The sequence below is a fragment of the Triturus cristatus genome, chromosome 4_1 (genome assembly GCF_964204655.1).
Source record: "Triturus cristatus chromosome 4_1, aTriCri1.1, whole genome shotgun sequence".
Taxonomy (NCBI): Eukaryota; Metazoa; Chordata; class Amphibia; order Caudata; family Salamandridae; genus Triturus; species Triturus cristatus.
Window position 1 is genome coordinate 1,039,323,380 of NC_140585.1, and position 23,990 is coordinate 1,039,347,369.

A 23,990-nucleotide genomic window follows, 5' to 3' on the forward strand; every position below is an offset into this window, starting at 1 on the left:
GATTCAACAGACTCAAAGTCCATCATAAATAGGAACATGTTCGCACCACTAGTATTAAATAATTATGTTCAAAATGAAACACTGGAATTAATGGAGGGGCTAAAAAGCCATTTCTTAAAAAAAAAGAAACATAATTAAAGTTGTGAGTTTGCATACAGATTTGCGATTCAAATACCAATATTTTATTTGGAAAAAAAAGGTGCTTGCACTTATGATGATAACGAATGTCACAGAGAAGAGGTATTGTGTACGAATATTATACAGCAAAGTGCTCTGGGTACAGGGCATGGCCAAGCCTACAGTAATGAGGGTGAGATACTTGGAAATGGTATAGCTAAAGAACACACAATGTGCCCTTTGTTAGCACAACCATGTTGAGAAGTCTAAAAGTATGTCTTTCACAGACCTGCTTGATGGATGAGGCTTTTCACTTCCTTAATGAAGGCTTTTTTGTTGGAACTGGGAGGCCTATGGAGGAGAAAGTGGCAAATGATGTGCTCCATGGATTTTATGGTAGTAGGTGCATGACATGGAGGACCTGTGGACAACAGTGAGGCTTGTGTGTGCAGTCAATGAGTTGTATTCTGTAGCATGGGGAAATTAATACATATAGAATGTAGATGTGCGAGCGAGCCAAGCATTTGCTAAGAAAACTGCACTTGTCTGATACAAAGTAAAGGCGCCTTTGATAAGATGAGTGTGATCTAAGGAAGAGTGTGTGATAGTGAGCATTAGATGAAATGACTGTTCAACATAAGAGCTGTAAATGGTAGTAAGTGGATAAAGTTGCTGGCGATTTGTGGTATATGGCGATTGTGGGTGTAGTGCTTGGGTGTACCTATGAGGACGTGAATTGTGCATGGTCGTGGGACTGGACACAAATATTCTACTCTAAACAGTATACACTTGTCCAGGGTGTATAATTCCTATTGTGCGACGCCCAGGACATGTTTGCGGTCAAGAGCAACTAGTTTTCATGTTTACATTATCTGATGGACAAGTAGGCCCAACTCCCTGAAGCACAAACCCTTTGTCTGCCAATTTAGAGTACTGATCTATGAAAGGATTGTGAGATTTGTATGTGTAAAAGATTCAAACTTGTATATATGACTTTTTAATGCGAAGTCTTAACTGTTAGGGCTAGTTCTGCAAGGAAATACAGCGAGCTCAGTAAGCATGCATTACTTTCAGTGATTCGAGTACAAAACATGTACATGCTTGCAATGTTTGACAATCTGAGTCTACTTACAATGCTTACAGAATTCTCCATGATTATAGGCAGAAGCCTGAAAGAAAGACAGAATTTTTGCTTTCAAAATAAAATATATACATGAAAAAATGCAATTGGAAAAAGGTAAGACTTTCCGGAATTTGCAAATGTTTACCAAATTATGGCTGGAAACCGTACTCCGAGCAAAATGTTGTAAATACTATTTTTGAATGAGAAAATATATTTGGGCACGGTTTTCCAGTCCGACAGGTCCACTCCGCATTTCTTCCTTCCAAGGGTGATAAAAATGCATACCATTGTGTTGGGTAACAATAAATAACTGTTTCAGTGGCAAGAAACCTTAGGCTGAACATGAGACATACAAATATGCATGTCATATGTTCTCATGTTAAAATCAGCTAAACCGTTGCAAATTCACTTTTTCTATACCCACAGAAAGAAATAATCTGCCTCTCGGATAGACAGATTGACTCCAGGCCCATGCCGGGGACCTCCAGAACAGGTCGCGACGGAACAACATCAGGATCCGAAATGCTCCCACCTCTGTGGAAACTGGGAATGTGGAGGAATACATGAAGGTCCCATTTGCCCAGATCCTAGGTGACACACCCGAGTCAGACATTCGCTTGGATAGGGTCCACCGGGCTGGGCCTCCTAGAGCTCAGAATATGCCACCCCGGATATCCTAGCCTGTGTGCACAGTTTTCCCTTGAAGGAGCGTATTTTTCGGGCAGTCCGGGGCTTCGACTCGACGCATTTTCAGGGTCACCTGCTCCAACTGTATCAGGATCTGTCAGCAATCACGCTCCAGAAAAGGCGAGAATTCCACCCAGTGACTTCCTTTCTCAGGGACCATAACATCTCGTACACCTGGGGTCACCCCTTCCGCCTGATCTTTACTATGTAAGGGAAAATTCACCAGCTGTGATCCTTCAGTTCGGCATGTGCCCTCCTTCAGATCGAGCAGCCGGAGGCATCATCGGGGGTGGGGGTGGGGGGGGGGGGGGGAGCGGCTGGAGCAGAGACTGGAGCTGGCGAGACAACAACAGAGGCCGAGGGCTAAGAGGCCCCTAAAACCAGATCCAGAGACAATGGCACAGGAAAGAAAAGCGGTCCTAGAAAGCCTGGCGGGTAATCGAGCATCTGGAGGAGCAGATTGATTCTGCACAGCTCGCCCTGCCTGCCGCTGGGGCACACACTGGACGCTTTCCGGGGCTGTTAGAGGGGTGATCCCCACAAAGATTTCAGGCCACCAAGAACCCCACCCTGTTGTTCTCTCGTTGTAGGGCGGAGACCGTTTCTATAGCCTTCTTCCTTCCAGAGACTGTGTTCAGTATCCCCGGGAGTTCTTTCTTCTTATTTTTGTTATCCAATGTTTGTTTGTTTTGTAACGTACCACCATGCTGCACAATCAGGGGGGCATTACTGTATCACATTTCAGGTTCTCGCACTGCGCTATACCACTGATAGGGGAAGACAGGACAGGTCAGTTCCTCACAGCAAGACCTCACTCACCTGCAATGACTATAGGCGACACCTTAAAGGTCGTCTCCCTGAACGTCAAAGGGCTGAATAACCCAGTGAAACACCAGGCTGTCCTTTCTTATCTAGAGCACACCGGGGCAGATATTTGCCTCCTACATGAGACCCATCTCCTGGCTGGGGACTCTCAGCGACTTAAATCTAGATCCTTTCCGCAGCAGCTGTTCTCCTCATCAGGGCGCAAGGCGGCAGGGGTGGCTATCTTATTCTCACGCACTTTAGGAGGCTCAAATCGGCCCTATACTGATGGAACTTAAAGGCCGTCTCCTGGTTTACCAATTACAGCTGGTTTCACAGACGCTAACACTGGACACCCTCTAAGCACCAAATGAAGTGCAGGAGCACTTTATCCGGGAGGCATTTGCGGAGACGTTAACATCGCAGGACCATTTGGTCCTGATAGGAGGCGACATTAACATAGTTCTTGACAAGATTATGGACCGCTCTGTACATAGGGAGTGGAGTTCCATGTCTCCGTCGGCAGAGGACCTCACTTGGCTAAAGGAGGCCGGGTTTATAGACTTGTGGAGAGCATCCCACCCTAGCACTTGGGACTTCACAATTTATTCACACGCTCATAAGTCCTACGCCAGTTTAGATTACTTTCTGGGTACCCAAGACTTACACCAACTTCTCCACATGGGCAAGATAGGGCCAAGAGCTTTCTCCGTTCACTCAGCGGTGGTACTTAAAATACGCAATCCCCAACAACAGTATGAGCGACGACACTAGCGGTCCATGGAGACCCTATTGCAGAGACCGGAGGTGACGGCGCGGCTCAGAAAGGCCATTGGCGTCTATTTGGAAGCCAATGACAACTCGGAGGTGCCGCTCCCGGTCACCTGGGACGCATTAAAGGTGGGGGTTAGAGGGGAGTCGATGTCGCTTTCAGTCGCCGAGAACAGACAGAGTAAGCTTAAGCGGGCTGTGCTGCATGAAAAGGTTAAGGAGCTGGAGTGTGTTCACCACCGAACCAGTGCCCCAAGGGTCTGCGCCAGCTGGAGGCCGCACGGAAGCAATTGGTCGGCTTGGACCTTGACAGGGTGGAATTCGCCCTGTTACACCTAAAACACTCATTCTACTTGAATGGGAACAAGTGCAGCAGACTCGTGGCCACCAAGCTCAGAGCCCAACGACAAGCCAACCCAGTCCATTCCCTCCTGACAGAAAATGGAGAGGAATTGATGAGTGACACCTCCATAGCGGCCTGGTAGGGACTTCCAGTGGGATTCCCGTGAAAGGGGAAAAGCACTGCATCAGTTTGCACGCAGACGAGGTTATGGTAATGCTAGATAATCCGCTTTTTATTCCAGGCCCTGCCACTGGGCCCCCAGCTGGCACGATTACGATCATTCAAGCAGCATTGAGTCACTTCATATGGGCTAGCAAATGGCTTGGAATGAGCAGGGAACGGAGCTGGCTTCCCCCGGCGGAGGGGGGTCTGGGAGTTCCCTGCCTCATTAGATACTACCAGGGTCCAGGGCAGAGTCAGAGAAGCGTTGGCTGTTTCTGGACAGGGCCCTGGCCGGAACATCGCTGGCAAAGGTCCCGTTTCTGCCCGGAGTTCACCGAGCTCCCAGCCTCTACATCTCTCTGATAACACATTCACTGCTACAGGTTTGGGACGGTTGCGCACGCAAGGGGAGACTGACCTCTATACCGTCCCCCTTGACCTCAATAGCTGATTGCTTGGATTTTACACCGGGATTAGGAGCACCATTCCAGGTGTGGCGGGAGTCGCCCTGCAGGGCAATAGGAATTTTTTTGATTAGGAAGGGTTGGTTCCATTTGCCACTAAGATCGGACTACGCTATGCCCGAATCTGAACGCTACCGAGATTTCCAAATAAGACACTGGGTAGCACACCCATCGATACGTCCAGGGGCAGAAAGGCTGCTGACAACATTCGAGAAATGGCTTCTGGGTAAACACAGACAAACGCCTCATATTCAACTATATGACCTACTCCAGGCCCCTCAGACCAGCGATAAATCCCCCTCACAGAAGCGCTGGGAATCTGAACTTGGCCGCCCACTCACCCCCGAGCCAGTCGCAATATTTACTACCAAGCCAGACACACTACCTACATTATGGCGAGCACCGAAACAGCGGTCAAACTTACCTCCTATTGGTACTTAACTCCGGTGCGACTTCAGAGGGGGAACTCGGCTCGCAGTGCCGCATGCTGGCGTCAATGTGGGGCAAAAGGCACGCTCAGGCACTTACTTTGGGATTGCCTGGGGCTCACAGCATTCTGGGCTTCAGTCCTGGATGATACGGACGCTCTCTTCTCTACTCAGCTCCCCAGATTTCCATCATACACACTACTAGGCCGTCCTAACCAGGTCACTTATCCTGTCATCCCGCAGGGGGCACCAGATTAGCATTGCCCTGGGTTCCACTCATCAGACCACCCAGGTGCTTTGGGGTACACCCTCTGGTCTGACTCATGTGACATGGCTTATCCGCCTATGGGACATCCTGGGGATGGAAAAACTCACCCTCACACTGATGTCACGGGGCGAGACATTTAGAACCATTTGGCAACCCTTCCTAGCTTTGTTAACTAAGGAATTTAGAGAACGGACCTTCCCCAGTTATTTGCGGCTTCGGCGCTTAGCTGACTTAGAAGCAACCTAAACTGTTGAGAGCACATATGCAAACCTAACAACTACCCTGACATTATAGATTACATAGCAAGTCGTACCAGGGTCGGGTGGGAAAGAGGTATAAGGGTGGGTTGGGGGTGATTAGTTCTTTTTCCTTCTTTTTTCTTCTTATTGAGATTGAAAAGTTGCATTATTATTCTGTGATTCAGAGAGATCTTCTCTCGGAGTGTATGTTTTTCTTGATTTGCCAATGCGACAATAAAACAGAATTAAACCCAAAAAAACTTTTAATAAATACATAACTAAAAGCATAAACAGGTAGCACACTGTCATTTGTAATCAGCAGATTTTCCACGGACATGGCAACAAAATTTCCCACCGACGTGCAGTTTTACTGATGAAATTATACATAGTGAACAAACAACGTTTGGAAATAGAGTTTCTGCTAATATTTGTCATTTGCACATCTACAAGTAAAGTGTTCTGATTTCTTCTGCTCCTATTTAAATCTTTGTTTGCATCACACTTATGAATTATTTTTTTAAAGTGCTTTCGTAATGCCGGATATATTTTGAAATATTTGTACATTTAATTTACAAGCTTTTTAAATGTGTGTTTGGGAAGAAAATAAAGGGACATCTTAAGCCTTCTGTTTCACAATGATTGTTAGACAGCTCACTTGAGAAAAACTTCAAACTGTGGTAACAGAAAGAAAAGTAAACACCATTTTTCAAGATGAGACAAGTAGCAATTAGTTTAAAGGCTGACATTTGACCTCTGACCTTGAACAGACAGCATATCTGTCAGGATAAAAACTATATTTAAAGACATCTTTATTGCCCATTCACTTTCTAAATAAACAGAACACCTGTTCTTTTCCAGCCTTAGTTCACTCGCCAGACTGGACCAATAGGTCCTAAAACTAGCTCGACCTATAGATTTGTCTAGGCCTGGTAATAGCATTGCCTTAATTTGTTACCTCGTGGAATGCACAAAAAGAGGCAGGGTGCTTTTTAGAGGACAAGTACATTTCTGAAGCATTTCTTCCCTTAGCCAAGTAGACATTTTAAAAAAACTCATCACTCCTACTGGCCTCTCAAACACAGTGCCAGACTGCAGAGTACGAAATCAGGAAACAAGACTGTTTTTTCAACTGGGCATATTAATCAATCCCCGAAAGCTCTTCACTAGCTCCAGGCTTAACGTTAGTTCAAATACAAAACCCTATTCATTATGCACAAATATGTTGTGGAAAATGTCCCAGATGCCTTTAAAAGGTTGTAGACCATAATGTCCAACCAAGACCCTGTGATCCTCTTTGGTTCATTTGATTCAACAATGTTCCTTTAAGAAACTGAAGTAGAGTGCAAGATTCTTGGGAGTCCAGAGACCAAAACTCATGGAACGGCCTCAGCCCTCAACTCCGCAGAGAAAGAAGGGTATGCTTCCTTCAGTTCTGGAAACTTCCGCAAACCAAACTGTCCAATTAAGCCTATCACCTACCAGGGAGTGATCACAATATTGGATATCCATGTTCAGCAAGACTATAAATCTGTTTCTTTCTTAAGTATCTATGTAGATTTTGTCTATCTGTGACAGTGCTCTGAAGAGGCCGGCGTGACATGCAGCATTTATAAAACTTCTAAATAAATAACTAACTAAACATAAGGTTGATTCAGCTGAGGTGCAAGATATGGAGGATCTTGTTCCTCACACGTTTTAGGCCCTAACAGAACCAAACAGCTTATGACATATGTGAGACTCTTATTCACTTTCACCCTGTTCTTTGCACTCTTGCATTAAGATGCCACGAGAACTGTGCCTTCTAGATTTCCCCTTAAAGAGTTTATTTTGGGTGAGAGTATGGAGGTGCACTGGATTCAACTTCATCACATTGCTTTGTACAAAGGCCTTCTGCCCTATTACGGTCCTGAACACAAAAAGTTACACCCTCTCCCTAACAGCCTACTAGCAAGCTCCTTTAAAAGAAAAAATAATTCTGGATGCCCCACCTACAAAAGGCCGGGCCCCTCTTCTTTTTTTCTGTCATTCATGTTGCAGTTTAGCAAGTTCCTAGAGGTAAGTGCATATATTTCTAAATGCTTTTGCTTTATGTTCCTGCAGGTTAACATACTTGCAATTTGGACTGCCACAGACTTTAATTTGTGGAGGTTTGGACAGCAGGCACGTATTAGTATACTTGGTGACCAATTGCTACGGCATTAACGGTTGGTCAATGTAGAGTGAGCATGCTGGGGGTTCCTGCTGTGCATCTCTCCTCCTTTTCTCACCTTACAAGACAAGAGAAAGCTCAAATTCGGACAGTAGATATGCCCTTTTCCATTTACAGGTATCAATGGTCAGCAGTAGCCAGTTGAAACTCAACAGGGCTACATTGGTACTGTTGCCCAACGAGGAGGTAGGAGTGCTAATTGTTATTAATTGTTACTGGATGCATATCCTTGGTTCCGCTTGGTAGTTTTATTAACTTGTTGATATATGGAGCCTGTGAAATGCTCTGACAAAAAGCAGAAATGATTAAAGACCAGTTGAACGACATGATTGAGTCAACAGTCCTTTCTGTTGTGGGTGCTAGGTTGCCAGACCCTTTGTTCTCTCCTATTCTCTCTCATAGGACATTGCCAAAGAAAGAATATGTGCCACAACCACTGAAGAACTTGCTAAGGATCAGCCACTGGACAATACCAAAGACGATGAGGGCAAATATTTGAGGAAGGAAGTCATGGCTGGTGTTTTGGCACAGAATAGTGAAAAAGTGGCTCTTCAGAACATACCCAAACCTTTCTCTTTCTACAGACCCTTCCCTTCTTCTATGCTATTGGTAGATGATGTATTCATAAGATATTGTCTAATACCTGTGGGTTTACTTTGTTGACTAAGAGCTGAACCTTAATTTTGCAGAACTGGGCAAAACCTGATACATTAATGGCATCACGGTATTAGCAGACACTGTCCCCCTTGCAAAGGTTTTCTGAAGAGTTAGTATAAACACCAAAGATTGATTCCCTTCTCCCTAGCCTAACAGGTTATACCAACATTGCTACTCAGGACTGAAGATGGTTTTTAACGGTCCATTCTGCAGTGTTTTTTTCTCTTAGATCAAAGTTCTATTCAGTGTATATGACGCAGTTCTTGCTTCGGGATTTCCACACTTTAATGATAATCATAGACGAGAAGAAGGCTGTAGCCACTCCTAGAGTTTACATAAAAGCAGCTAAAGGTGGCATCATATTAAGCTTCAGCTGACCGAAAAGCAGTGGCCCTCTAAGCAGTGTTAATCAAGCAACAATAGTGGATGAGGGCAAGGAAAGGGAAGACATCACACAAGGTGTCTCTCATGACACCTTCTCTCGTTCTACCGAGCGGCCTATATTACTAACAAAATGAGGGTCACCGTCACAAACTGAACATTAAATCTTACGCTCAGGTGGCTGCATGAAAATAACTACTGAAACGAGATGTCGTTGGGCATAAATATCCACTAGAAGGTATTAGAGCAGTGGGCTCTTATTGATTGGCTCATGTTATTATGCGACTACAAAAAGACATATTATATATATATATATATATATATATATATATATATATATAAAATTACGCATGAATTAGAGGATTATAGTCACACGATTATACTCCTTGGCATAAATACATCACCCTCTCGAGAGAACGAACAATAATATAGAAGACTTGAGTAACCCGTGTTAGAATTATTCAACCACAGGGCTATTTCACATTGACTGTACCATTTGATTCTGTTGAGACGATGATTGACAAGATAGGAGACTTATTTATCCTTCCTGTTTGAACATAGAATTGTTCTTGCCTACATCATATAGCATATTGTTTTAAATCTTTTATTTTTGATAGAGTGTGGCTACAGGGGGATGTTCCCACTCTATCCCCAGGTTTAACCTGCGATCAATGAAACTCTGGTAAGGAGGTGTGCATATTAGCTCTAGGTAATTTAGCTTCCATTGATTTTATTATTGATACATTTGGTTACTTTGAAATGTATCTCATCACACGTGGTGTTGCGTTTGGACATTTGTTGTGGTGAGCACAGAGTAACAGTTGAACTCTGTGTGTATTGCGAATAAAATATTGGCTAACAATGTAGGAAGGATTTCAGCTGAGGGATGAAGATTAAAATAATGATTTTGTCTCGTTTTAGGTTTGTAGGTACACGCTATTTGAAGTGTGTCTACTAAGGGTAAGTATGGCCATATATATCCTGCCTACCATATAGTGATTGACTAGGAGGGAGTTTAACAAAGTATAAGGGATCTGTATCTGGAGGAAGGCCTTACCCCGTTAGACGATTGTGATAGCCTGAAACATGTTGGTACAGCAGACAGGGTAATGGGGTCGTACATGTGTAGATTTGAACTGGACTACGCAGGAGGGCACCAAGTGCCCTTCAAGCAGACTGAGTAGCGCTGGCAAGCGTCCCCACCCCGCCCCAATACACTAAACCCTGTCTGGGAGGTGGTCACACCTCCCTGTGACAGGATACCTTTTGTTCTGCTTTCCACTGCTCGAGCATGGCTCAACAGCAGGAGGGCAGAATCGTGTCTCTGGTCGGCAGCAGCCATGTTATGCTTCCGGGTCTAGAAGACTGGTACCAAGAGCACTGAGCACCTCCCGGAGGAGCTTTACAGTGCATGGAATCATACCTCCCACACCGTTTATGGTGTGGCTGTATGATTCCAACATGTTTGATACCAAACATGATAGGGTTTGATACAGCCAGTTTCAAGATGGTTATCGCGTAATGACGGGTGCCCCTCTATATGTTATATTGCTGGCTCACCTACAACCAGGGAGAATGGACCCTAGGCTGTAGGGTACTCATGCAGGGGCACCCTCACACTTGGAACTGAGCACCCTGCCTTCCGGATTGTAAGGCCTGCCTTAGGGGTGACTTCTAAGTTTTGAGTGCAGTGACCTTAGATATAGGTGAACCTAAATCTTTTGTATGTTGTGCTAGCACCAGCTTACAAAGGCAGGCCTGCAGTTACAAATTGAGTGGTCTCCCATGGATGTCATATATGCTTCAGCCCCGGGGGAACCGCTGGTGTACATATGCCCTGGGTACCTTAGTACCATATACTTGGGACTGGTAAGTGTATACCAGTGTCCAATCTGGGATGTACCCAAGTACTTACCATACCAATTTAGGAGAGAAAGCACAGAGACTGGGGTCCCGATTAGCAGGATCCCAGTCAGACTAGTCAGAAACCTTCACAGCACCAGGCAAAAAAAAGGGGTAACCATGCAGAAGAATGTTACCGTCCTTCAGTCCCTTTAAAACTCTTAGTACTTAATGATTTTTTTTTTATATCGCAATGTCTTGTGAAAGGCAACTTGGGGAGTTGGATTGCATAGGGAAATTTTCATTAGTCCAACACCTATTCTTTTTCACAATCCTTCATCTCTCTCACCCACCCACCCACCCCTTGACGGTTAAGTACAGTAGAATTTTGACTATATGTTATTTACAGCAAGAAACAGAACAGCCTTCTATAGGCAAGGTTCACGTGAAAGTTAACAAGCATTGGCATAGCCAATAGGTCTCGCCTTTGGGACCTTATAAGGGTTTAGCCATGCACAAGTTGATGTTGTTGCACCAAGGATATTGTGCTGGATAACTAAATACTTATAAGGTCCCAAAAGCAAGACCTATTGGCTATGCCAATGCTTGTTTAGTGCTGTACTGGCGTTTCCTTTGGTACAGTGCTATACACTGTATTTTAAAATAGGGTTAATACATATAATCAAATAAACGTTGCCTGTGCAAGATAGTTTCCCACTGCTTTTGTAGTGTTGCTCTGGTGTTTCCTTTCTAATTATTTAAAAATATTTTTGTGACAAGGATCAGAACGGCAGTGTTCAGCACGCTGTTAAAGTCACCCCAAGGAGTCAGGGGATGTGGGTTTAGTCTGCCTAAGTCAGAGAGTGAGTGAGTGTGTGTGTGTGTTACTGCCTAAGACCACCAGATTGACGTCTACTTTCCCCACGAGGAGCAGGTATCTGCTCCTCCATATCTACAACTGATAACTGTACTATGAAGAGGATCTCTGCGACAGCCCACCCTCCCTCACCGCAAAATGTATAGGTGGAGAAGTTGATGTAGAACACCGGACCCCTACAGCGTTTCTGCAACCGAAGGCCTTCAACACAGTAAACATGAGATTCTTGGAGATAAATGAAATGAACTTTGTTGACCTGTAACACTGAGTGGATTTTATAGCACATAGGAGGGTTATTCATGTCTCCGATGTTCAATGTAAAGGAGGTGTACTTAGGTTGACAAGCCATGTTGCATCCAGTAAACAGTTAGGGGATTTGTCTCAGAGTCCCCATCCAGGGGCCCCCCTTGCCACCGAACGTGCAGGACAGGTAAACATAGGAAAAAGTGAAAGGGAGGTGGGGGGATGGGGATAGGCATCCACACCCTCCCAACAATTGCAACAAAACCATGGTGACCACGAAACACAGTTAGTGAATGCACCGGGTAGCCTGCAAACGGCAGGCAGTCCAAATGTTTGAGAAGGCATATAAGGCATGCTATGAAGAGTGAAGCAAGTTGAGGGATGGAATCATTCACAAAGGCGTTGGCTGATAGCCCCATCGAGGAGGGCAAAGTCTCGGTCCATGCCACAATGGACCGGATACTGGTCGGCAGTGCGTCGCTAAGGTGTGTAGGAGGTCCTAGAGAGCGTTGACTATGAGCAACGGTAGGAAGGGAGCTCAGAGACATGAGACGTGACCTCAGAAACAGGAGACGTGACCTCTAAGGCAGAGATCATCAGGGGGAGCTCAGGTTCAGGTGAAGGCTCTCCACTATCCAGGGGCTCTGTATGTGGGGTACTTTGTCAGCTTCTCACATAAATTCATCACTGTTTGTTGGGTCATGAATAAAGGACCCCTCCCAAGCACGGGGCTGGGACGGAGTCTGCTAGAGGTCTTCAGAGGGGGGCCCAGCTTGTATAGTAATAAGTATTTCTTCCATCTAGTCTGGTGCAGTAGTTTTGTGGTCTTCTAAAGTTTTATGGCCTAGTTTGAATTAAGCAGCAAGGTGAGAACAGCTTTACTACACAGAAGTCATCTATGTACAGTTATGTAACCCAAAGGATGGAACACTACTTGGACATTCAAGATGCGAGAAAGATTAGTGAATGGGTCTGTGGAACTCCGCTGTTACGAGTGTTTAAATAAAACAATTGTCCCTTCTGGTGGTCTCATTGTTTCCTACACTAAGTGAAACACTTGGAAGGAGAAAGCAAGCTCTGAAAAACACCTGACCAATAGCTTTCCTCACCCACCCTTCTGCAAACGGACATGTCCTTACTGGGTGAAATCACTGCGACATGATGGGTTCCATCAGGAGCAGGTGAACGGAGAGCAATAGTAGTTTCTCGGTTAGCCATATCCAACATCACTAGATGATGACAATGGTAAAGAATTGCTCAGGCTGGAGGAAGGAATCTTTTATAGTAATAAGGATGATAGATGCCCCCCTTCACCAGGGCCCTTTGAGGACCCCCTTAATGTATAAGTAGTCCACAACATAACTTTAAAAATAAAGAAAGAAGACAATTTGTGAGGAGGCCCCAATCTAAACAAATTGATAGCCCATATTTTAGGAAGGATTAGTAACGTCACAGTTACGTCATCGAAAAATGTTTCCAAGAGTCCTATCCCAACCTATAACTTGGAATCAAAATGGGACGTTTTAACAAAATATGAAGTAGCCTGCCAATATATCATCTCAACAGGAGAGGCTTGGGGTATGGTATCACAGACGTTTCCAGCAAACTTGCCTCCGCAATCGTAACATAAATAAGACATCCGGGTGTACCTTTAGGGCTTAAGGTGGTGCAACTATACAAATGAACACAATCTACAACTTCTACTGCACTGCAGTTGAGGTACAAAAGAAAAAAGGGAAGTGGTGCATGCGATTTGTGATGAGATGTGACAACACAGGCTGGCATAGAGTACACCAGTGAAGTGAGTCACAAAGTTATCACAGTTGAGATAGGATAATCATCATTAATAGATCAGTATGAGCTTATCTCTAAGATAAGTTGATATACTGGACTGTGGGGGTGGAGTATCCGAGTGCAGAGCAGTAAAGGAGAGGGGCACTGTATGGTTACAGAAAGCTTATCTACTTCCATCTAGATGCCAACACAATGCAACAGAAGTCGCCCCTGGCTGACCCCATTAGTAGCACACCCAAGTGTGGTTTGCTAACATGCACAACTTGCTCTCCTACTCACTGGTTGGTACTTAATAAAACACAATTACAGGATGCGTACTGGACTTGTCTAAGCAGTAGGGACGTGCGCCCTCTGCAGGCCAAGACATTGCAGCCCTGAAAGAGTTCTAGAGCAGAGGGGTTGCTTCGGGGGAGAGAGAGCACAGCACAAAGTGAGATAGTAGCTCATGAAAGTGGCCAGGAGAACAACTGCTCTCCAGCAAAAATAATCATTAGACACGTGCAGGGGGTCCAGAGCATAAAGCTCAATGTAGCCTCTCGCAACGCTCAGGCGACCATGCAGAGCGCTATTATTATTAACGACAACAGCCTTGATTAGCGCACACCTTTTAACATTTTTAGGTAGAGAGGGAGATAACCAAAGCTAATAAAAAAGAAAGCACGTCGATTTGCGTTATTTAATTAAACAGGAACCACAAAAGATTTAAAAGATTCTTAAACTAAAGAAAAATGTCAAATAAGAATCTAGGTCGCAAGTCAAAAATCATCGATCCGAAGTCTATCTTCCATATTGGGGAACAAAATAAAGACGAAGCACAGCAAACTCCCCGTCAGTTCATTCTTAGATGCCCCTTGGAAACAACGTCAGTGGCCCAATGTTGAGCGCCAGAAGTATTCACTTCAAGAAAGAGCGCTGGCTGCTTTGTTTCAGCGACTGCAATCCAGGAATGTGAAGTCAGGCGAACTTGGAAAATATGACAGTCTGGAAAAAGGAAACATTTCCGACCTAATTTCCCCCCAAAAAGCCCCCCATTCGCCTTGGTCAGGTTTTACATTGCACATCTGAAACAAGTGCTGGATCGCCGTTTACAGACGGGCACGTCCAGCCTCTCCGCAGCAAGTACATTTCTATTTCCAGGAAATAAGAAGTGAGCAGCGGCAGAAAGTAATGTCATCCAAGAAGTGCAACAGAGAAGCCGCCACCACTGGAAGGCAGGGCGTTTGCCTCATTAGAGAAGCCACCTAACCCAATTCCGAGAGATCTAATACCGCATTCAAAAACAATTGAAAGTAAAAACTAGCATTGGCCGCAAAAGCCCACTTACATGAAACAAGATGCGGGGCCGCGAGACAAGCTCTGTGGTGAGCTCTCTCTGTGGTGGGGGGGCGAGCAAGACAGAGAGGCGGAGCGAGGCGCGCGCGCTTGGGAGAGCAAAGCCATATGGTGCCTCTGCTCGTGCGCGTAACCGCACGCAGTATGCTACACAAAAAGCTGTGGTAGGCTTTTTAAAGCCCACTAACTAAATGTCTCGCCAGAGCAACACATGGGCTGGCTCAGGCGAGACCTAAAAAGGAACTTCAATGAAGCCTGTTAGGAGGAGGGATAAACCTTACTTGAAGGGCTGTTCCGAAAAAAAAGCAAAGTTCAGAGTAATAAAGATTACCAGTAAGCAATGCAGCCAAACACATCTGGGGGTTTCAAGGATTTTATTAGAGATTTAGATCTTACAAATTAGATTAACAATATGCAAAATTACATCACTTACTCCAACTTTAAAAAAGGAGCAAAACAATTGAAACATTGTATACCACATTAGTTAATTAATGGACAATTTATCATCTCCATAGCAGCTCTTGCAATGCCATATTTTTTAGAAAGTGGTTTTAAGAATCTCAGTTGATAATTTTTTTTATGCAGAACAGGTGAATACATCATGTTCAATGGTCTGTACATTATTATAACTTAAGCTGCATATTCTTTTGTCCCAATTCATATTCTACCATGAATCTGTCACAGTTTTTAACAGTAAATATTTCAGAATACACAGCATTATGCATCTTTGCACTGTATGTTCCAGATTCCAGTTAATGTATACTTGAGGGATTGCTACTTGAAATTATTGAGCAATACAATGGAAATGACGGTTTGCTCTGCATATCTCTATCATTTTCCATGGATCAATGTTTCATAGCATATTTTAGATAATTTTTAAGATGAACATACGTCAGATTCTGAATATCTAAACCAGCTATGGCAAAGTTGTTATAAGACCACTTATACTTTGTATTTATCTGAGACCCCTTTGGACGAAACCTCCTGACCTTAGTTTTATTTACATTTACTTTCAGGAACTGAGCATCTGAATGTGATGACAAAATATCAAGACGTCTCTGGAGACCTTTAGGGGTCAGGTCTAGCAGGACGATATTGCCTACATAAAGAGTGCCTACAGGAGAAGAGCCTAATTTTGGGGCATCACCAGGTACCCTACTCAACACATCAAGCAGATCCACCATACATAGTGGAAAAGGAGGGGGAGCAGCTGACATTTCTGTTTTAACCCCTTGTGTGCCCATGACGAGCTGGACTCGTCATGGGCCGCGGTTGCGCTGTGCCCATGACGAGTCCAGCTCGTCATGAACCCCGCCCGCTAATGCAACGGCCGGCACAGGGCGGGGAAAGGGCGTGGCACACAAGGGGTTAAACAGTTTCTGGTAAGGATTTTTGGTGCCATAACCCACCTACCTCCTAACAGAACATGATACCGAGTAGAATTGTGGAGATCAGTAATGAGTTTCAGAAGACCCCCTGGTATACCCATGGTGCTCAACTTCCTCCAAAGGGCCCGCTTGTCTGCGCAATCAAAGGCAGTTGAGTAGTCAATATAGGTTGGCTTATCAGGCATACCCCTTTGTTTCACATATTTCTCCAATATGAGATGTATGACAGTTATAGTATCCAGAATCTAGTGGCCTGCTCTTAACCCCATCTGCTCCAATGGAATAATATCCACCCCCCGCCCCCTATCCGTTCTAGTAGATTACATAATACACATTTAGAGAAAATCTTTCCTGTGGCATCCAACAGGGTAATCTGCCTAGAATTACTAGGTATGTTTAAGAGGCCTTTTTTATGTAGCATGAAGATGACAATACCCTTCCACGAACTGGGATCCTCTTCTGAATAATAACGGTACCAGAAGAGTGCCACCAAGTAGGAGGCCCATAGGTCCAGATTCGGTTTTATCATAGTAATGGGTAATTGTTCTAGGCCTCTTGCCCCGTGTTCCTGGCAACCTTAAGATAACATCTCCTCTTTAGAAGGAGGGGAAAAGGGAGGACATCGCCCAACAAATATCTCACCAAGGGACTCCATAACATGATTGCTATCCATTTTATTATTCAAAGCATAGAGGGAAGTTATGCATTTCTGCCATTACATGCTTGTAAAAATATTTATCTTGGGTTTAGAGAAAGAGCCGCTATTCTGATTTTGAAACCCTGCACAAACCTATGAATATTACACACAAAGACTGGGTGACTTCATAAGACCTGGGCGCTCACTGGAAAGCCACACAATATCCAAATTGGTTTGTTCTCTCAACTGCGGTGCTCTCAAAAGGGGAAAGTTCCACCTAACTACCCAACTTCAATCCAAGGACTGACAGAAAAATCATATGACCTTAGGCACGCACTAACAGTTCACATGCCAATACAATATGAGTCATAAACATTGATGTATTTTTCAATACTTGTATTTTCGGCCCGTTGACCTCTTCTTTTTAGCCATAAGTGAATTGTCCTCTTAGGGTATATCCCTACAACTTCATCGTGGCTAAAACAACAGAGTACAGCTCCAATTGTAATACTACATGTAGTCCATAAATATAGTCAAATTACCCATGTTCTGGTGACATAAGTGTGTTGACTTCGAAACGTTATGTTGCATACTAGTGGAAACCCGTGCACAATATTTATAAAATGTATTATATTAACTTAGATTGAACACTGTCTACATACAAAATGGATTTTTTTATAGATCATCCCCTACTACATCATCCTGTTTAAAGTAAACAAGTCAGGCAATAGTGTAAGCACCATATATCTCATTTCATCATCAAATGTCATGCGCAATTTAGCTATCCATCAAGGCAGTGGGGCTAGTAATGCATGCCAAAACATCATCAAACGTGGCAAATGCTGATGGTGCACAATCAGAAATTAAAAGTGCAGATCACACACCCGTGTTAATCACCAATATCCCCAAATCGGTACCGGTCTAACTATACGTAAACCTTAAAGGCTTTTCCAGAAAAAAAGAATACGATCTGTCATCATATTGTTCCTAAGTGTCCACATCGTACACATCTGACATTTTTAACCCCTTCATAAACATATGAATATTACACACAAAGAACGTGGGGACTATTTGATGCATATGGTGACTTAAGAACAACTGTTTCAACAACAGCTATCAAGAACGCAAAGTCAAATCTACAATCAGATTACAAAAGGTAAGCACAAGTACTCATAACAAAGGTAAGCGACAAAGGCAGCAAAAACAGAAAAGGCGTAGTTCTTATTCTACTTGGAAGAGCGCACTGTTGACACATGCAACAATCTGTCCAAAAAAGCAGCCTGGTACACACAGTAACACATACTTGCTAGAGATTATGCACAACTAACAATTAAGCCAATTCAAGATATGTTGGAGAAACAGATGTAGGCAAAGATAGTTCACTAGCTAGTGGAGCGGAGCTGCATAAAACACTGGCAGAAAGATATTGCACACATTTCTAATTTTAGTTTGTGAGGTCAAACCAGGAAGCAAAAAGATCTTGCTAAATGCAAGTAATACTTTATTTGATTCAATTAATTAAAATTGTAACAACAAATGTAGTTATTCATAAAATTCGAGAAAAAAAAAAAGACGATGATCCGGAAGAGGCTTTGGGTATGGTCTCCTGTGCCGGTAAGAAAACCATAGCAGGGTATTGGTCTGGTGAGCCGTGAAGTAAAACCATAACTAGAGCACGTTAAAATGCATTTCATATCAACGGTGTAAAAACAAGAAGAAAAAAATACTTGTTAACGAACGCTACAAATGCACGATAACTGACAGTGCACCTAGGTTAATCGTACTTCGAGGGGCTGCATCTAAAAGTGCAATATGCTATAAGGTGTATTACTGTGCAAACCAGTCCAAGTCCGTTGAGCACATGCAGTACTATTGAGGGCACGCGGTATCTTTTATTGCGACCGGTCCGAACCTACATAACTGCCTTGCTTTTGACCAGGGGCGGCTGGTGACATTTGAAAGTAGTGAGGTGAAAAATTATTGTCTTATTGCACAGCGGCATGCCAGCATAGCGAGCGAGTCCGAACAACCTACAGGGGGTTCGGGGGGAATTTCCCGCCTAGAAAATTTTGAAAAAAGAGTGGACACATGGTGCATTTTCAAGCAAATTTGAGGAAGCAGGAAGGTTAATAAAGCAATCCCAATACGGAACCAAATGGTTAGGTTAACTTCATGTAGTTTGAGAGTAGACTATACCAATATATGAATATAGGAACGGGTGGAGAGTTACTCCCGAGTGATTTACAATGGATACGTGGAGCGTAGTCACAAGTCCACCAAATACACATGGCTGTTTCAATGTTAACCTATGGGCTTTGTGCGCCTGCATGCATCTTAATAATGACTTGCTTCTTGCAACATTGTGTAATAGCATTCGCCATGGCCTGCGGATTTCGAGATTTAACAGAAGAATATTTTACATGCCCACAAGCCGTGCAGCCCAGGGTCACATTCCTCATCATTCAGCACCTGTATTCGTGACTCACAAGCGATTTAAAGTAACACATTATGGTCACCGAATGACACTACAAATTAAAAACAAGCCTAGGCATCACACTCTGCAGCGGTCGTGCAGACTTAGGATACTAATTGTGTACCCTTTGTTAACTTATCCTTTACCAAACAGAAAGAGGCTTCATTCTGAATGTAATGCATTCCTGAAAGCAAGAAACCTGACAACTTCCTGAGGCATTGGAAAATTAAAAATTCATCTTCTTTTAACACAGCTGCTGCACATCTAGAAACCCCAGAGTCGCAATTGTGCCCGACACAGAAAATGAAAATGCTGCCCGTCGTGATGCGAGGAGGAACAATAGATTTATCCATGTTCAACCACGCGCAGGAAGGCAACCACACGGCCCAAACTCCACCCCAGTTCCATATCTAATCAAGCAGTGGCATTTATCTGTTCACACCAGCCCTGCACATTTCATGATAGGTTGAGGCTTGGCACTGGTTCGCATTTATGCCGTAGCACAATGTTTAGCACCACGCTAAAATTGCCCAATTTCCCCAAAACACAGCGCTGCACATTTTTTTAATGTTCGCTCAATGCAGTTCTGCAGATTTTCACACACCACTGCATTGAGAGTAAGTCAGTAAATCTTGTGCGTAGTTTCCTGGCGTGTATAGACCAAATAAATGTAAATATTTATAAGTTTAAATAGGAAAAGGCTGACAGAAGGAGATCTTTTTAATGTTTAAGGCTCCTGACACTGTGCAGGAAGAGGTACGCAGACTCCAGGAACCCTACAACACATTACATTTCAGTTGCTGATTGAGGCACTGGTGTTTGACAAATATGTCTGACAAATATGCCCCCCAGGGGCACGTGGCAACACATTTGCATAGGCAGACAGTAGATGTATTCCAACACTTATTCCAAACAGCCCAGAACAACGACACAACACACTTTTACCGGGGTAGCAGGGCTGAGAGGCAGCGCTTAAAGAAGGCACGTGCTACGAAATTAACGCAAATACCAACTGCATGGCATATTTTGTGAGGGTTCAGGAGTGTCACTCCCATAAATCGTGCATGCCTGTCGCAGACACGACCATGTTTGGGGATATTCTAATGTCTCTGCAGGCCGGGCTGCCACTAGCTCTGTGACCTGGCCTGCTGCTCGCACACTGCTGTGATTCATGGTGCAGCACCACCAGGTACTGCTAAACAGCCCAGATGCCATTTGACACAGTGCATACAGTACAGGCGCACACAGCACTCAAAAGCACCGCCACTCACCCACATGCTTCCAGTCACGCAGCCTTCATCGCTCATCCATACACACCACACCAACTAGTACCAACGCTCTTCCCTGTGGTCACCTTTGTCACTATAGGACACACTCACCAGCACACTACCATTCACTCGGTTCTCTCATTCAGTCACACACTCACCATAACGCAGCTTCTTCCAGTCATCGAAAAACTCCTTATCACCAACATTTGGTTGAGCGGCAGCCACACTTGATTGAGGGGGTCCCGTGGTTTATTCCTCTGTACGGGGACTTCGGATTCTAGTATCTTTGAAGCTCGCCCACGCCTTGATGTGGGAGTCGTAGTAGCAGTGGCGGCCCTTGAAAAACAAGGCAAGGCACACTTGTACTCACCGGTTTTAACTTGGTCAGGGACACGGTGTTTCTCCCAGAGGTGTCTCAGGGGCCCAGATGCAGCTCTTTGAAGGAAGGAGGGAAATAGGAACCATTACCCAGCACAGACCGAAGGAAGCAGTGTTGGAAATCCCGCCTCCTATTCTCATAGGCTGAGAGCAACAAGGGTCAGCCAGTCACAGGAGGAGGCGGGATCCTCGAATAATGTTATGAGTTACGTCATAGATCCGGTCGAGCCGCGTATTCGACCAAAGTACTGGCAAAACTGCTGCACTAAGTAGCGCCTGCTTGCCCTCACCACTGCTTCACAGACACACACTGCACATGCGGGATTTGGGCGGTATTGAAGTCGTCCACCTCGTATTCGCAGCGTGTGTATGTACAGGGCTGTGCTGCACTGCCACCAGAATGGACAGTGTGAGTGCCGCAGCCTCAGACCTGTCAATCTCCTTCTCCGTCCTCTGGAGACTGGTGGGGCTCCGCCCCCTACAGGAACCGCCGTTGCTTTTGACATTTTTCCGCATTCAGCGGAATGCACAGAAACCTGTGTTGGATACCGTGGTTGTAATGCGTGGCAGCTGGTAGCGGCCAGCCACCTCAGAAAGTTTAAGGTGCATCATATAAGAAGGTTTGTGCTGGGTCTTCGTAATTTCGTGAGGCATATGCGGCCATGGCTTAAAGTACAAGTAACTAGATTACTTATCGGGTACAAAGAAATACCAAAAAGTGTGACTGAGCACGTGTATGACAGCAAAAAAGCATACTTGGCAATCTGGAATAGGCCTCGTTTCTGAGAAATGTTTGATATCAGATACAAGAAATCTGGAAGTAATTCAAAGTGTGATCTAACATCATAGAAATGAATGAGAAACATTCACCGAGCCATGGGACGTTATGTCTTAGTTGTGTTTGAATGCTTATATTGTTTGCTATATTCAGTGTTTTCTGGCAAATGCGTATTTTAAACTCGGCACATTATTCTCCCCCTTTCAGTGTCCCCCAGTAAGGTCTATACTGTGTTTAAGTATTTTGATAAATCCACATTCTTCCTTCAAGTATGCAATCTGAATTCTTATGATTGTTTGTTGGGCCTTTCATTGTTTAACTTCGTTACAAAAAATGAGTCACATTATGGTAAACTTTATATTAGCTGATAAAAAAAACAATACTTAAAAATACAACCCTCCCCTCAAAATGATATTTTTCTATTCAGCTGCCACCCCCTCTTTAGATAACACTTTTTTGGATGACGAGATGCTCTCCTACCTCTACCCTCTGATGTCCCTAGCCCATACTTACTATAGGTCCCCTCCGATGCTTCATGTGTCTCTTTACATTTTGTCTTTTTCAGGTGGTCACGCCACCTTTCATCTTAAATGTCCCCTCGTTCATCTCATCAAATTCCTTCTCTCTTGCTTTTCTCGGACACCCCTCCCCCACTTAAAATACCAGTCTCTGCCACTGCAGCTGTCGCTCTCTGCCCTCACTCAACTGGCCTCTTCCACCGACCTGTGTAATTCTCGAAAGCCTCGGCTCTTTCTTGGGATACCTACCCGCCCCCGACTCTCAGCAGATGATCCCCATCTCATCAGGTGCTTTATCTTAAACCCACTGCCCCGCGCCCAGGATGTATTCTCTAATCTCGTTTGCTTGCCCCCTTTCTTCTTCTTCACTTAACCCCTCTATTTTTTCAGCTGACTGTGCTTCTACCCCTTCACTTCTAAAAGACAGCTCTCCTCAGTTGTCCCCCTTCTCACCCGCCAGCTGCCCTGCTATCCTCTCCCTCTTTTTCGCATAGCATGGATGTCCTCGCTTTCCTTACCCTTGGTGGCTCAAATAACCTCAATGTCCCCACGTCCTTATGATCTCCACCACCCGTCCCTGTACCTCTGTTTCCTGGAAGGCTGGCTTGACTGTGCTCTTGGAGATGAAGGAGGGGGCTTATCCGAGTGGGGGCTCCCCCGTCGCAGCACTCGCGCCACCAAATAACTTGCGCTTGTAGCGGTAGTTCCCGTGTGCACCCGTCTGACGGCAGCAGCATTCGTAAGTCGGGAGACGGCGTCGCTCTGGCTTCGATCGCCCGCTCTATTGTGTTTTAGACCCTGGTGTAAACCAATAGAAGCCTTAAGCCGGCCGGCCAGTCTTCCAATGACAAAACAGTCGTCACGGGAGAGGGCGGGCCATGAATGTTGTGGAGTGCGTATCAGTCTGTCTCTGGAAGCTCCCCCTCCCAGTCCTTGCGCATGCGCGGTACGTCTGATTCCGGGTCTGCGAGTTTGCTATTGCGAGGGTCGTTATCCGTTGTGTCCGGGAGTCGGAAGAAGGTTCTCTGGGTGTCTGTGTGCAGCCCCGACCGAAGCATGGATGGCAGAGGCTAGCCATAGGCCGCGCCTGTCCCGAAGGCCACGAGGTACCTATTACCGTCATTCTGTAGTCCCTGACGTCACAAGCAGAGTCTGTGATGGGCAAAAGAGGACAGGACCAGCCTGGAATACGGAAACATGCCAGCTAGGGTCCTGACTTTGGTCGCCCATACGTCCAACTTACCATAACGCCCTGAATGCTGCTGAATGCTGCCATTTTAACGCGACCCCGTCCACAACAGTCCCCCGCGTGTCTCTTAAGTCCTGGTTTCTCGGACTCTTGATGTCATTCACCATAGTGTACGCCATTGCATCCTACGTCGTGTTATCACCTAGACCCCATATCCACCTTTCCGATCATTGTCTCCCACGGAGGTTTGAAGCGTTTTGCATAAAAGGGATTGGTGAGTGCGTCTAGTTAAGGAGGTAAGATCAGGTTTGTTTAGGAAATGGCATCGAGACCTTAGGCCACGTCTTCAAGGGCAGTGTTTTCAGGGCTTCTAAGCTATACATCCGTGCTGCTGGCTGTGCTTCCTCATTTGTCCATGGGCAAAATCAAAATTGCAGTGTCCAGAATTCATTACTTTGGAACTTGGAATCCCATACTGGAACGTGTCTCGTCCTTATCGCGGAGTGGGGTGGCCACTCCATTTCTGCTTCGAGTGTGCAGTTTCTAGCCCTGTGGCAAGTTTCGAGGGTCAATGCCAAAACTGACATCCAACAATGTTGTGGATTTTGGGGTGTGCACTG

At 44.9% G+C, this 23,990-nt stretch overlaps 2 protein-coding genes across 10 annotated transcripts in view; one reads left to right on the forward strand and one right to left on the reverse strand.

The window, feature by feature from the left end:
- Positions 1–23,990, reverse strand: part of PHTF2 (putative homeodomain transcription factor 2) — a 514,204-nt gene that overhangs the window by 437,349 nt on the left and 52,865 nt on the right. For 3 of the 6 annotated variants that reach the window (XM_085653990.1, XM_085653989.1, XM_085653988.1), the window contains exon 1: positions 22,765–22,969. The exons of 1 other annotated variant lie outside the window; for it this stretch is intronic. The gene's annotated coding sequence lies outside the window, so the exon portion shown is untranslated. Of the gene's footprint in view, positions 1–22,699; positions 23,052–23,990 lie in introns of those variants that run through there. 2 more of the 6 variants (XM_085653985.1, XM_085653987.1) reach the window with 2 other exon arrangements.
- The window catches only part of TMEM60 (transmembrane protein 60), a 206,412-nt gene continuing 205,538 nt past the window's right edge, over positions 23,117–23,990 (forward strand). The window contains exon 1 of one of the 4 annotated variants that reach the window (XM_085653991.1): positions 23,117–23,287. The gene's annotated coding sequence lies outside the window, so the exon portion shown is untranslated. Of the gene's footprint in view, positions 23,288–23,622; positions 23,645–23,990 lie in introns of those variants that run through there. The other 3 variants (XM_085653998.1, XM_085654001.1, XM_085653999.1) reach the window with 3 other exon arrangements.